Source organism: Oryctolagus cuniculus, chromosome 15 (assembly GCF_964237555.1).
Source record: "Oryctolagus cuniculus chromosome 15, mOryCun1.1, whole genome shotgun sequence".
In the NCBI taxonomy this organism is placed as follows: Eukaryota; Metazoa; Chordata; class Mammalia; order Lagomorpha; family Leporidae; genus Oryctolagus; species Oryctolagus cuniculus.
The window spans coordinates 53,103,695-53,115,022 of record NC_091446.1 but is presented as its reverse complement, the minus strand read 5'-3'; the positions used below and the strand labels follow the sequence as shown (position 1 = coordinate 53,115,022).

Genomic DNA, 11,328 nt, shown 5'->3' with positions numbered 1-11,328 from the left:
GATATGGCCTGGAAACATCCTTACTGGAACTGGCATACATGAGGTCAATCAGAGCATTTCAATAGCTGAGGAAGGACAAAGACTGGAGCTGCTGCAAATACAGGAGTGTGTAAGTGAGAAAGGCGGGATGCCAGTGTTGGCTGCTCTTCTTTTGTTTTTTAAATATTTACTTATTTATTTGAAAATCAGAGCTACAGAGGAGGAGGGAGGGAGGGGAATGGAGAAAGAGAGAGAGAGAGAGAGAGAGAGAGAGAGAGATCCTCTAACTGTTGGTTCACTCCCCAGATGGCCACCAATGGCCTGGGATGAGCCAGGCCGATGCCGGGAGATTCTTCCAGGTCTCCCCAATGGGTGTAGGGGCCCAAGCACTTGGGCCATCTTCCACTGCTCTTCCCAGGCCACTAGTAGGGAGCTGGATCAGAGGTGGAGCAGCCGGGGCATGAACTGGGCCCACATGGGATGCTGGCATTGCAGGCAGTGGCTTTACCCTCTCTGCCACGACGCTGGCCCTGACTGCTGTCTTTTAAGACACTTGGCTGTGAAGAGGGGCAGAGAGGAGGACAGAGTTGGAGGCAGTGATTGGCTGCAGGGAAAGGGCTTTGGTTGAGTCTTAGTTTTAGTTTTTAAAGGCAGGAGAGATGCTGCCAGACTCCCAGGGTCCTTCTGGAGCCAGCGCTGTCAGCTGGGCAGCCACCTGCCTCTGGAGAAAGGGAGGCAAGTGTCTCTGATGCTTTGCAATGCAAGTGTTTCTCACAAAGACCGGACCTGCACGGCTCTGCAGAAAGCGCCTCTTTCTGGCTCCTCTGCCAGGTGCCACTTCTGGTGTTAAGTTCCTGCTGTGCTCAGACATCGTCCTCCCTCCATTGTCCACCTGGCTGGGAGTTCTCCTCTTGTGTACCAATTCTCTTGCGGTTGTAAAATATGTGTGTGCAGGATTTACAGAGGTGATGCTCTCCCCAAGACAGCCTCCCCTGGTTCCTGCAGCCTGCCTTGTCTGCTTCACATTGGAGTTAGCACAACCCACTGCTCTCGGTGCCTGAGGGAAGCAGCGCCAGGCTAGGGCACAGTGGGAGGCACATGAAGGTGGCCTTTGTTCCCATGGACCTTAACATCTAACATGGCCACAGGAACCCTAAAAGCCTTAAGGGGTAACAGTTGTTCTTAAACGTTTTGGGGCAGACATGCAGATCCCTTTGCAAAATGGGGAAAAACTATATATTCCCCATGATACAACACACAGAATTGAACAGAAATTCAGGGGATTGTGGATTTTTTAAACTCTGAAGAATTTTATAAAACTCAAGACTGCCCCAGCTAGAGAGTTAGTTTGTGACCCAGGCTAATCTCCAGATTGTCTTGCAAGGCTTTTGGAAGGCCTAAATGTGAAGAGGGCATGCAGCACAGGGCCGCCACAGAGCTGATGCCAGAGAAACGTTTTGTCAGCTTCACGTGTCTCTCGGACGAAAGCTAGGTGTTCTCTGGTTAGTCCCTCAGGATTTAGCTGACTCTAGCGGACAATGCTAGTGCTTTCCCACCCTTCAGTCATCACCTACCTACCTTTGAGATTCTTTGTTTCATACCAGTCCCACCTGAACTATTTCTCTTCTTAGGTATTTTTAACTTGTATGTACTTGCTTAAAAAAAGAAACTTTGCTTCTCTACTATAAATAGAAAGTAACCTTAACAATAAGCATTGAAACTAAACAATGAAAATGAAACAATGCTATAAATTCTACCTAGACACCAGTGCTTGCTTGCCTAGGACTCTGAGCCTTGGGGACTGCTCTCTCTGTGCTAAAAAGGGAATTTAGCTGCCCTTTGAGAGAGAATACTTAACTTTCTCCCTGTAACCAGGAGAACTGAAAGAGAAGAGGGAAAGGAATACAATTCTCACCCTGCTATGGCCAGTTCTGTGCACGGCTTCAATGCTTCCCTCTCACCCTTATACCCCCTTTCGGGAAACAATGTGAGCACAGCCACCTTGCTCCCTTCTACCACCACCCATCAGAACAGCAAATTCTGGTCACCCAGCCGTGCCGCCAGCCTGGGTCCGGATAGGAGCGCTGAGAACCCTTGTCACTGGGGCTCCAGGAAACTAGGACACGCAGGGGTCCTGCTCCCCGTCTCCTTGCTGGATCTGGCTCGGTGCCTACCTCGCACCCGGGACAGCTCCAGAGTTTGGCTTAGCAAAACCGGGCGCGGGAGCTGAAGCTATCTGAGAGCTGCGGGGTGGAAGGGAGGCAGGAAACCCAGTTGCTAAGCGGTTTCTGCGGTGATTGTACTCTGGAAGTCAGCAATAAAGAAAAGGCAAACCCAACTTTGCCGAACGATGATTTTATTCTCTTAACCGCTCCTAAGCATCGATTAATCCTCAAAGGTTATTACTCTGCTCTAATGAGGATGCGACTGAACAGCCCAGAGGAAACAGCACTGGCCCTCCCTCTGTTTCTGGAGCCCCCTCCGTCCCTCTTAGGGCAAGGCCACCCACCTCTCACCCGCTACCTGTCCGCCGCAGCCCAGCCCCTCGGGCGCCGTTCGATTTGGCATGCCCGCGAGGGCCGACTGCCGGCGCGGGCCGGCCGGGGCTCCGCGATCAGCTGCCCGGCCCGCCTCCGCGCCCCTACCTGAGCCCGGCCCGCCCCCCGCGCACCGGCCCGCGCGGGCACCTGGCGGGCGCCGCGGACACAGCAGGGGGAGGAGACGCGGCGCGGGGCGGGCGGCGCGGCTCAGCGCTCGGCGTTCCTGAGCCACAAGCCCAACTTTTTCCCAAGAAGGCGCACATTTTGGGGACAGAAGGAGCGGGACGGGGGCGGAGATCGGAGTTCCTGGAAGCTGCATTCGCAGCGGCTGCCCCACAACATGGCCTCCTCCGCCTCCTCCTCTCCCGCCGGCGCCGAGAGCACTCCTCCTGCGCAGGTGAGCGCCGCGCCGCCCCCCTACCTGTGGCTTTCTTCCCCGCAGAGGCGCGCCGCGACGCAGCTGTCGGGAGGCGCGGGGTGGGGGTCCGGGGAGCCTTTGGGACACAGGGGCGCTGCCTGGAGCCCTGCCCCCCACCCCACCCCAGGGGTGCCGGGCGGCAGCAGTGGCCGGGGGAGGCGGGGGGACCGATTTCTGCGAGCCATGGGGGTCCGGCGGCTTCGGAGAGCGCGGGGCTCGAGTTGCCGCCCGGGACGGAGGGGCGAACTCGTGATCTTCCCCTGCGCGGCGCATCCGAGGACGGAGCGGGGAGGGCCCCAGGGGCTTGGGGCTTCTGCTTCGAAACAGCTGTGTAGAAAACGAAAAGCAGGGCCCAGGGCTCCGGACGCCCTCGCTCCGTCTCCCGGCCGCAGGCGTTCCCGATCCTGGCTCGCCCCTCCAGCGCAGTACCAGGCTGAACTCCACCTAAGGACACGGTCCGAGTAGGCTGCATGTTTGACGGGGAGCAAATGTACCTGGTTCTGAAAGTTACCTTCAGTTAGGATTTTTTTTTTTTTTTTTGGAAGGTGAGTCGGGACACTTTATTTAATCCAGTGGAAACACAAACTGCGCTTTAAAGACGGGGGACCCAGAAGTGGAGGGCGGTGCAGGTGTAGTTGCAGTGCCGGGGTTGGCTTGTGCTGGACTTGGCTTCTGCAGAGCCCTGTGAAGGCATGCAAGTAAGACACACGGGCTAGAAACTGGGGGCCCCGCGCAGCTACGAGAGCCGTCTTGGTCCTTCGGCCCCACAACCGACGACCGATTGCCACCTTTGAGCCCCCGAGGCGTTAATAGCCATTTTGGAGCCGCCGCTGCGTGTGTGATACCGGGTAGTTGGTTTAAATGCTCACTTCTGTTTGCTTGCGCGGAGAAATGCCTGAGGCGGAAGGTCCCGGGAACTGCGAGTCCTGGGAGGGGGTGGGGGGCACCAGAGTAGGGAGACTCAATTTCGCGCACCTTCTGGGGCTTTTTTTCTTTTTTTTAAAATCTGTGCGTGCATATCCCGTTTTTTGGGAAAAATAGACCCTTTTTAAAAAATCCTTGATAACTGTAGTTTACCTAGTTTCGAATTTGTAGAATTGACCTTGATAACACAAATGTCGTAGTCCATGTCATGTCTTTTCTGTAATTGTCACTTCTGAAAATCCTGCAGGTATCCAGGGAAAGTCTTCCAAAGGCTAAACCTTTTTTTTTTTTAATTGCTACCTTAATTCTGAGTTTTGATTCTGCTTGTTTGGGAATGAGTGTGGCTTGTCTGGGTCTGAAAGAGGTCACTTCCTCTTGAAAGCATCCGGGAGCCATCCTAGGGTGACACCAGATCTTATTCCAGGACAACAGGCCAGCAGATAGGCCTTGGTAGGGAGGCGGGAGGGAGGTGTCTCAGGGTGGACACAGACAGCTGCTTTGGCGGTGTAGGCCTCCTTAGAATCTGCTGAGCTGGGCTCAAACCAGTGCATCCTTAAGGAAGCAATTTTTTTTTTTTTTTTTCCATTTTGAAAGCAAATGTAAAGGTAAAAACCAATCCTCTGGAACAAGGCATTCCTTTGAATATCTGCAACCCAGCTCCTAAGATCAAGAGGCCCTACTTCTCTCAGCTCTCCAATCAGTGACAGATGAATAAATGAGCTGTGAATTTGCACTGTAGTTAGACTTTTATTTAGGATGTTTCTCAGTGTTCTTTCTGTGAAGGCATAAATAAATGTTTTGTAACCTACACAATAATGCGTTAGGCTCCATGACAGAGAATGTAGCCCAATGCCTTTCAGACAATGTGTAGACCAGTGGTGTGTTTTGGAATCCAAGGACACACTGTTGATTCTGAATCTGTTTGTGTTTTTGTGGTGGTGGTTACATTAGTACTGTGGATTTCTTTTCTTCAGTACTTATCTTTTTCTTTCCTTTCATGGTCTGAATGGGTTTATAGAGCAAATGCTTAATTCTAGAATAGTATTTTGATAATTGAAAAGAATGTGATTGTTCTGAACTCTCACTGGTTTTCCCCAAATGGATCTCCATTAGGTTGGTTTATTTAAAGGTTTTCCATTTTTTAAGCACAGATGTTTGTGTATTTTTTTTAGGAAGTGTTATTGCTGTTATAGGAAACCTGTGAGTATAAGTTGGAGATTATATGAAATCCCGCCTGTATATATTTTCACTTTTTGAATAAACTAAATACCTGAAATTGATAAAACTGACTGTGTATCACTTTTCCGCAACAACAATTTTGAGTTAGAACACTTAGTGAGTTTTAGTTAATTAATTATTACAACTTCCCCAAACTTACATTATTAACATTTACCCTTTGGAAACAAGCAGGGTTGCTAGTGAACTAATCAAGTATGAAGCAACCTGTCCCTGTATGTATTGACTGGGCTGTGGTTCACATGACTTTAAATGTGAGTTCAAGAGAGATGCTGGAGTAATGCTACAGTGCCTGGAACAATAGGGACGTTTGACCACGATTTTTTCATTTTTATCCAATGTCAACATGTGAACACAACAACCATTTTAAATTGCCTTCTATCCAGATATTTTTTAAAGATTTGTTTATTTGAAAGGCAGAGTTAGAGAGAGAGAGAGAGAGAGAAAGAGAGAGAAAATCTTCCATTCATTGGTTCACTCTACAAATGGCTACAAAGGCCACAGCTGGGCCAGGAACTCCATCTCAGTCTCCCACATGGGTGCAGGGGCCCAAGCACTTGGGCCATCTTTTACTGCTTTCTCAGGCCATAGCAGGGAGCTGGATCAAAAGTGGAGCAGTTGGTACGTGAACTGGTGCCAATAAGGGATGCCCGCATCAAAGGCATCAGCTTAACACATTTGCCATTTGCAGGTCCCACAATAATCGTTTTTAAAGTTATTTCAGTATTGCCCACTTTATATGTACACATTTAATTACTAAAATCCCAGCTATTAGTTACAGACTGAAAGTTCTATTATAATTAAGAGCAGTATCTGAAAACCATTTCTCTTTTTTCCCAATTGAACTTTAAAAGGTGACAACATCTCTAAAACCTGTAGTCATGGCTGAAATATACCTTGGGCATTTGTCTAAACAGACTTAGTAGGAGGCAAACTACATCTTTTGGTGGATCTGTCTGTTCAAATGGACATCAATTTTTCTAGGAACCAGGTAGGTTCCTTAGTTAATCATGGGAGTAAGACAAATGTCACCAAAATAGAACAAGTTTTTTGGTGTGTTTCTTCTCTTGAAAAGGTAGTATCTGGCTGAATTATGTTATGATGGACAAGGGAGAAGTAGTCACAATTATAATCTCACTTCTGAGTAGGTGATAGTATTTTTCTCAGATATATATTAATAACCATAAATTCAATGATCTGGTGTTTGTTGTTAGAGCTTGAATATATGAAATAAAATATTTTTATGTATCTTTGACAAGATGCCATTTACTGCCATTTTCACATAATAGGAGGGAAAAACAAATACTGGAACACTGGCCCTAATGTACCTTTTGGACCTGACCTGGTAGGGGAAGGAGGTAGACCTGAAGTTAATTTGAGTGTGTTTGTAGAGTAACTCCGTGTGGCTGAACTGTGTGTTGCTGAACTAGAAAGCAGTTTCCCAAAGTGTTTGCAAGATAATTGCAGTGATTCATTGGTCATTATTCTGCCCCTCTAGCATCTGGGTGCATTTGTGCCTTGCATAGCCTCCCTGTGGAATGCCAGGTTTGGTGCTAAGGATCTGCTGTGCACTTGTGGGGCTTCTCATTCCCTTTCCCCCAAGCAAGTCATGGCCTTTTAGAGGGAATTTGGTACAAAAGCAGCTCTGTGACTGCAGCTTTGTCCTTCAGCATCACATACAGTGCTTGACACACACTAGGTCCTCAATTAATGTTTGTTGAATGAAGGATCAAGTGAGTGATGACAAGCACCTGGCATTCAGGTTCCAGAACGGCATTAACGGTTTAAACACAGAATTTGAGCTCCTGTCACGTAAAATACACTTTTAGGTACATAATGAACTACTCTTAAGAAGTTCATAATCCAGTTTGGTTAGAGAAAACTTACGCAACTTGAAAACATTGAAAAATGATTGCATTGCCTACCAGCAATAACAGTTATGATTTCCTTGGGCATCTCAAAGTAGATTCTATATACTTCACAATAAACTTGAGAGTAAGTTTGAGAGTATTTTAAGGCTCATGCAAAATGGAATTGAAAGGTAAATTTATTTTAATGCAAAATACACTTGAAATCTATGCTTATGAGGAGTCTTCAAAGAATTTACAGACCCTATATATTATGAAAATACTTTTCATGGCTTTAACAATATTTTGTACTAAAGCAAACTTAGTTTTTTTTTTTTTTAAGATTTATTTATTTACTTTGAAAGTTAGAGTTACAGAGAGAGGTATTTTCCATCCACTGGTTCACTCCCCAGATGACTGCAACAGCCAGGGCTGGGCCAGGCTGAAGCCAGGAGCTTCTTCGGGGTCTCCCTTGTGGGTGGCAGGGGCCCAGATACTTGGGCCATTTTCTGCTGCTTTTCCCAAGCACAAAAGCAGGGAGCTGGATCTGAAGTGGAGCAGCCAGGACACAAACTGGCACCCACAGGGGATGCCAGCACTGAAGGTGGTAGCTTTACCTACTATACTACAGCACTGGCCCCAATACACTTATTTTAAAATTTCATTTTCCATTAACTTTTTTTTTTTTTTTAATTTGAGAGGCAGTCACACACATAGACACACACAGACAGACAAACACAGAATGCTCCCATTTACTGGTCCACTTTCCAGAAACCCACAGAGGCCCCCGCTGAAGAAGCTGGTAAGTAGAAATTCAGTCTAGGTCTCCCATGTGGATAACAGCAACCCAGTCTTTATGCCATCATCACGGCCTCCCAGGGTCTGCATCAGCAGGAAGCTGGAATCAGAAGCTGCAGCTGGCTACCAAACCCAGGCACTCCAATATGGGATGTGGTGTCCTAACTGGTGTCTTACCTGCTAGGCCAAATGGCCACTGCTCCAGCCCCATGTCCACTGAACTTTTTGGAGTACTCCTGTATTATTAACCCACCTCATTTAATATATGAAGAAGCAGAGCTTCTGGAAGATAATGAAAGTGGCAGCTTGGTAACACTGGAACTAGATTGGAACCCTTGTCTTGAGAAATAGAGAAAGCAGTGATGGTAAAACCAGGAGGCAAGGAATGGTGTCCCCATTCTCCAACTAATTAGCTTTGTAACCTCAGAATCTTATTACCTCTTGAATTTCAGTTTCTATACTGGACAAAGGAGAGAGTTGGAATAAAATATGTCTAAGGTTCCTTCCAGCTGTAATCGCTTATGATTTAAAAATTTTTTAATGCTAAGAAAGGTACAGATAATTAGTCATAAAGTAAAACATTTTATTCTTTTCCAAGAAGCATTTTTTTCCCCTCACGTTGGCATTCTTGATGTTAGGATAAGTTTCCAAATATGGGGAACTTTTCAGTTTATCATACCAGTTTTTAAAACATAATTTCCTTTTCCCTGGAAGTCTCATATTAAAGTAATTGTGCTTTTTACAATTGATGACATCGTAGAACACAGGAAACTTGTCAGTTCCAAGGAGAAGTGGCACAAGAGCACATCTCAGTAAGTTTGGGCTAGTAACTGAACATTGACTAAAGAAGGCGGATTTCAGTGGGTTATACAAGTACATGAGCATTTCATGTAATAGATGGTGATGAGTTGGGATACTTGCTTGGTCTATGGGTCTTGGTCTGATGCTGAACTTCCTTCCCTCCTGCCTGTCTCCCTTCTTCCCTCCTTTCCTTTTTTTAATTTGAGATGTTCTCAGTGGTAGAAGAAGGAGAAGGAGAGGAAGGCACCTTGATTTGTAGCATTTGCCCGTGTCTGTGGTGTAAATATTCACACTTTGACTGTGGTTGATTTCAGTTACCCAAAGAAAGTGAACATGCAGTTGGGAAGCAAAGCCCAGAATTTGCAAACACAGCATTCAACAGTGAAACATACTGATTTTCTGGGTTTTCTTTTCATTGAATTGTTATGTATTTGACAGTTATTGGGTATCAGACACACATAGGGAAAGACACCTAAATAATTAGTCCTTAGTCTTCCAAATGTCATAGTTTAGCAAACTATTTAAATGAATTTAAGTAGAGAAATTACTCCTATACTGAGAATGATTGATTAGTTCTCTCTTTCTACGTCGAACAAATAAATATCAAGTAGATCCTCAGATACATGAATCAGGTATGAGAATTGAGGTCTGTAACAGGATTGTTCAGTGTTAGGGTGGTGGAATATGATTTTTTTTACGACTCCAAGAAGTGTCTTCACTGGATACCAGGGAATGTGAAACTAAGTATAATAAATTCTTTATCTTGTATATGTGTGGATGTGAAAGCACATTTATGAATCACCTTTATCGAGACATAATTTACATTCAGTAAAATTCACCAAATTGAAGTATGCAATTTGATGAACTTTGACAATGTCATACTCTACCTGTTTCCTAATATGAGGAACTGTAGAAATCACATTCACCTTGTAGGATTGTTCTAAGTGAGAGAACATATATGAAGTATTGATCTAGTATATACTCAATAAATAGCTGTTATTCTATAACAGAAGTTATCATGTTTGAAATAATACATTTAGTAGTAGAATGTATGCTGAATTCAAGGTATAGATGGAAGTTGTATTCATGTAGTATGCATATTTGCTGTGTAGATTTTTTTTTTTTTGACAGGCAAAGTGGACAGTGAGAGAGTGAGACAGAGAGAAAGGTCTTCCTTTGCCATTGGTTCACCCTCCAATGGCCGCTGCGGTCCGCGCGCTGCGCTGATCCGATGGCAGGAGCCAGGTATTTATCCTGGTCTCCCATGGGGTGCAGGGCCCAAGCACTTGGGCCATCCTCCACTGCACTCCCTGGCCACAGCAGAGAGCTGGCCTGGAAGAGGGGCAACCGGGACAGAATCTGGCACCCCGTGCTGTGTAGATTTTTATATTTTAGTGTTAGAGTGCTAGATATAAAATATAATCAGTCATTAATAAATATTTGCTTAAATAGATGTGTAGATGAGTAAACAAAGAAGAAATAGTATTTTCCCCGTTCTGTTTCAATTCCCCTTAATGTGTGGGTGTCCAGGAGAAAGTTCTATTTCCCAAGCTTTAGGCTCATTCACTTAGCTCTCTTCATCCAGAGGGAGGAGGCAGGACTGTTAGAAACAACTATTGGGAGGACAAGAATAACACTAATTGCTTACATTTGTAGGCAATCATTTCTATTTTTAAAAGTGCTTTCACATAATTCCTTTAAATTTGTGTCTCAAGACAATCCTATTAGGTAATCGGGGTAGATTGTTTCAATTTCTTGAAAAGAAAAACAAAGTTCAGGGTTAGATTTGCTTATTGTCCTGACAAAGCTAATAACAGGAAAAACCAAGTGAGGAAAGGAAGGAAGAAAGGGGGAGCCTTGTGTTGCTGGTGGAAGCACAGACTCGAGCAGTTGTCCTGCGGAGCAATCTAGTATTACTTAAGCAAATTGACTGGTTATCTATGATCCAGCAGTTATTGCTTAAGCAAATTGACTGGTTATCCTATGGATGCAGGATATGTCCAAGATCGTTCTCTGCTGTGTTGTCAGTGGTGCAGGGGGGTGGAAGTTAACTGGGAGAGAGAGGGAGAGGGATGATGGCTAGCACACATCATGCAATTGTCTATGGCAGTAGAGGCAACAGATTAGATACAAGGTATATGCATGGACCTTAAGAGTATAGTGCTTGGTCCAAGAAATAGGAGTATGAGGTATAGAAATGTTAAACTGCTATGTCAGTTAAAAAATCTGGCTGGCACCGCAGCTTACTAGGCTAATCCTCCGCCTGCAGCGCTGGCACACCGGGTTCTAGTCCTGGTCAGGGCGCCGGATTCTGTCCTGGTTGCCTCTCTTCCAGGCCAGCTCTCTGCTGTGGCCCGGGAGTGCAATGGAGGATGGCCCCAGTGCTTGGGCCCTGCACCCCATGGGAGACCAGGAGAAGTACCTGGCTCCTGCCATCGGATCAGCAAGGTGCGCGGGCCGCAGCGCGCCGGCCACGGCGGCCATTGGAGGGTGAACCAACGGCAAAGGAAGACCTTTCTCTCTGTCTCTCTCTCTCACTGTCCACTCTGCCTGTCAAAAATAAATAAATAAATAAAATTAAAAAAAAGAATAAAACCAAACAATATATTGTTGTCTCATGTAGTAAGAGTGATCAATTCTGTTACCACTAGACTTAACCCAAGAGACCCTCATATTTTTGTTTTATGGAATGAATGTTCCAAGTGATATAAAATTGGGATTGTTTTCTAAACTTTTAAGTGAATTATCACATGGAGAGAATCTTTTAAAAAAGTGTTTACTATAC

The 11,328-nt window shown here is 45.6% G+C and overlaps 1 long non-coding RNA gene across 1 annotated transcript in view; it reads left to right on the top strand.

Moving 5' to 3' along the window:
- The first annotated feature begins 2,817 nt into the window (after window positions 1–2,817).
- LOC138845366 (uncharacterized) overlaps window positions 2,818–11,328 on the top strand; it is a 232,377-nt gene continuing 223,866 nt past the window's right edge. Inside the window, exon 1 of the long non-coding RNA XR_011382401.1 lies at window positions 2,818–2,916. This is a non-coding gene — a long non-coding RNA (uncharacterized lncRNA). The remainder of the gene's footprint in view (window positions 2,917–11,328) is intronic.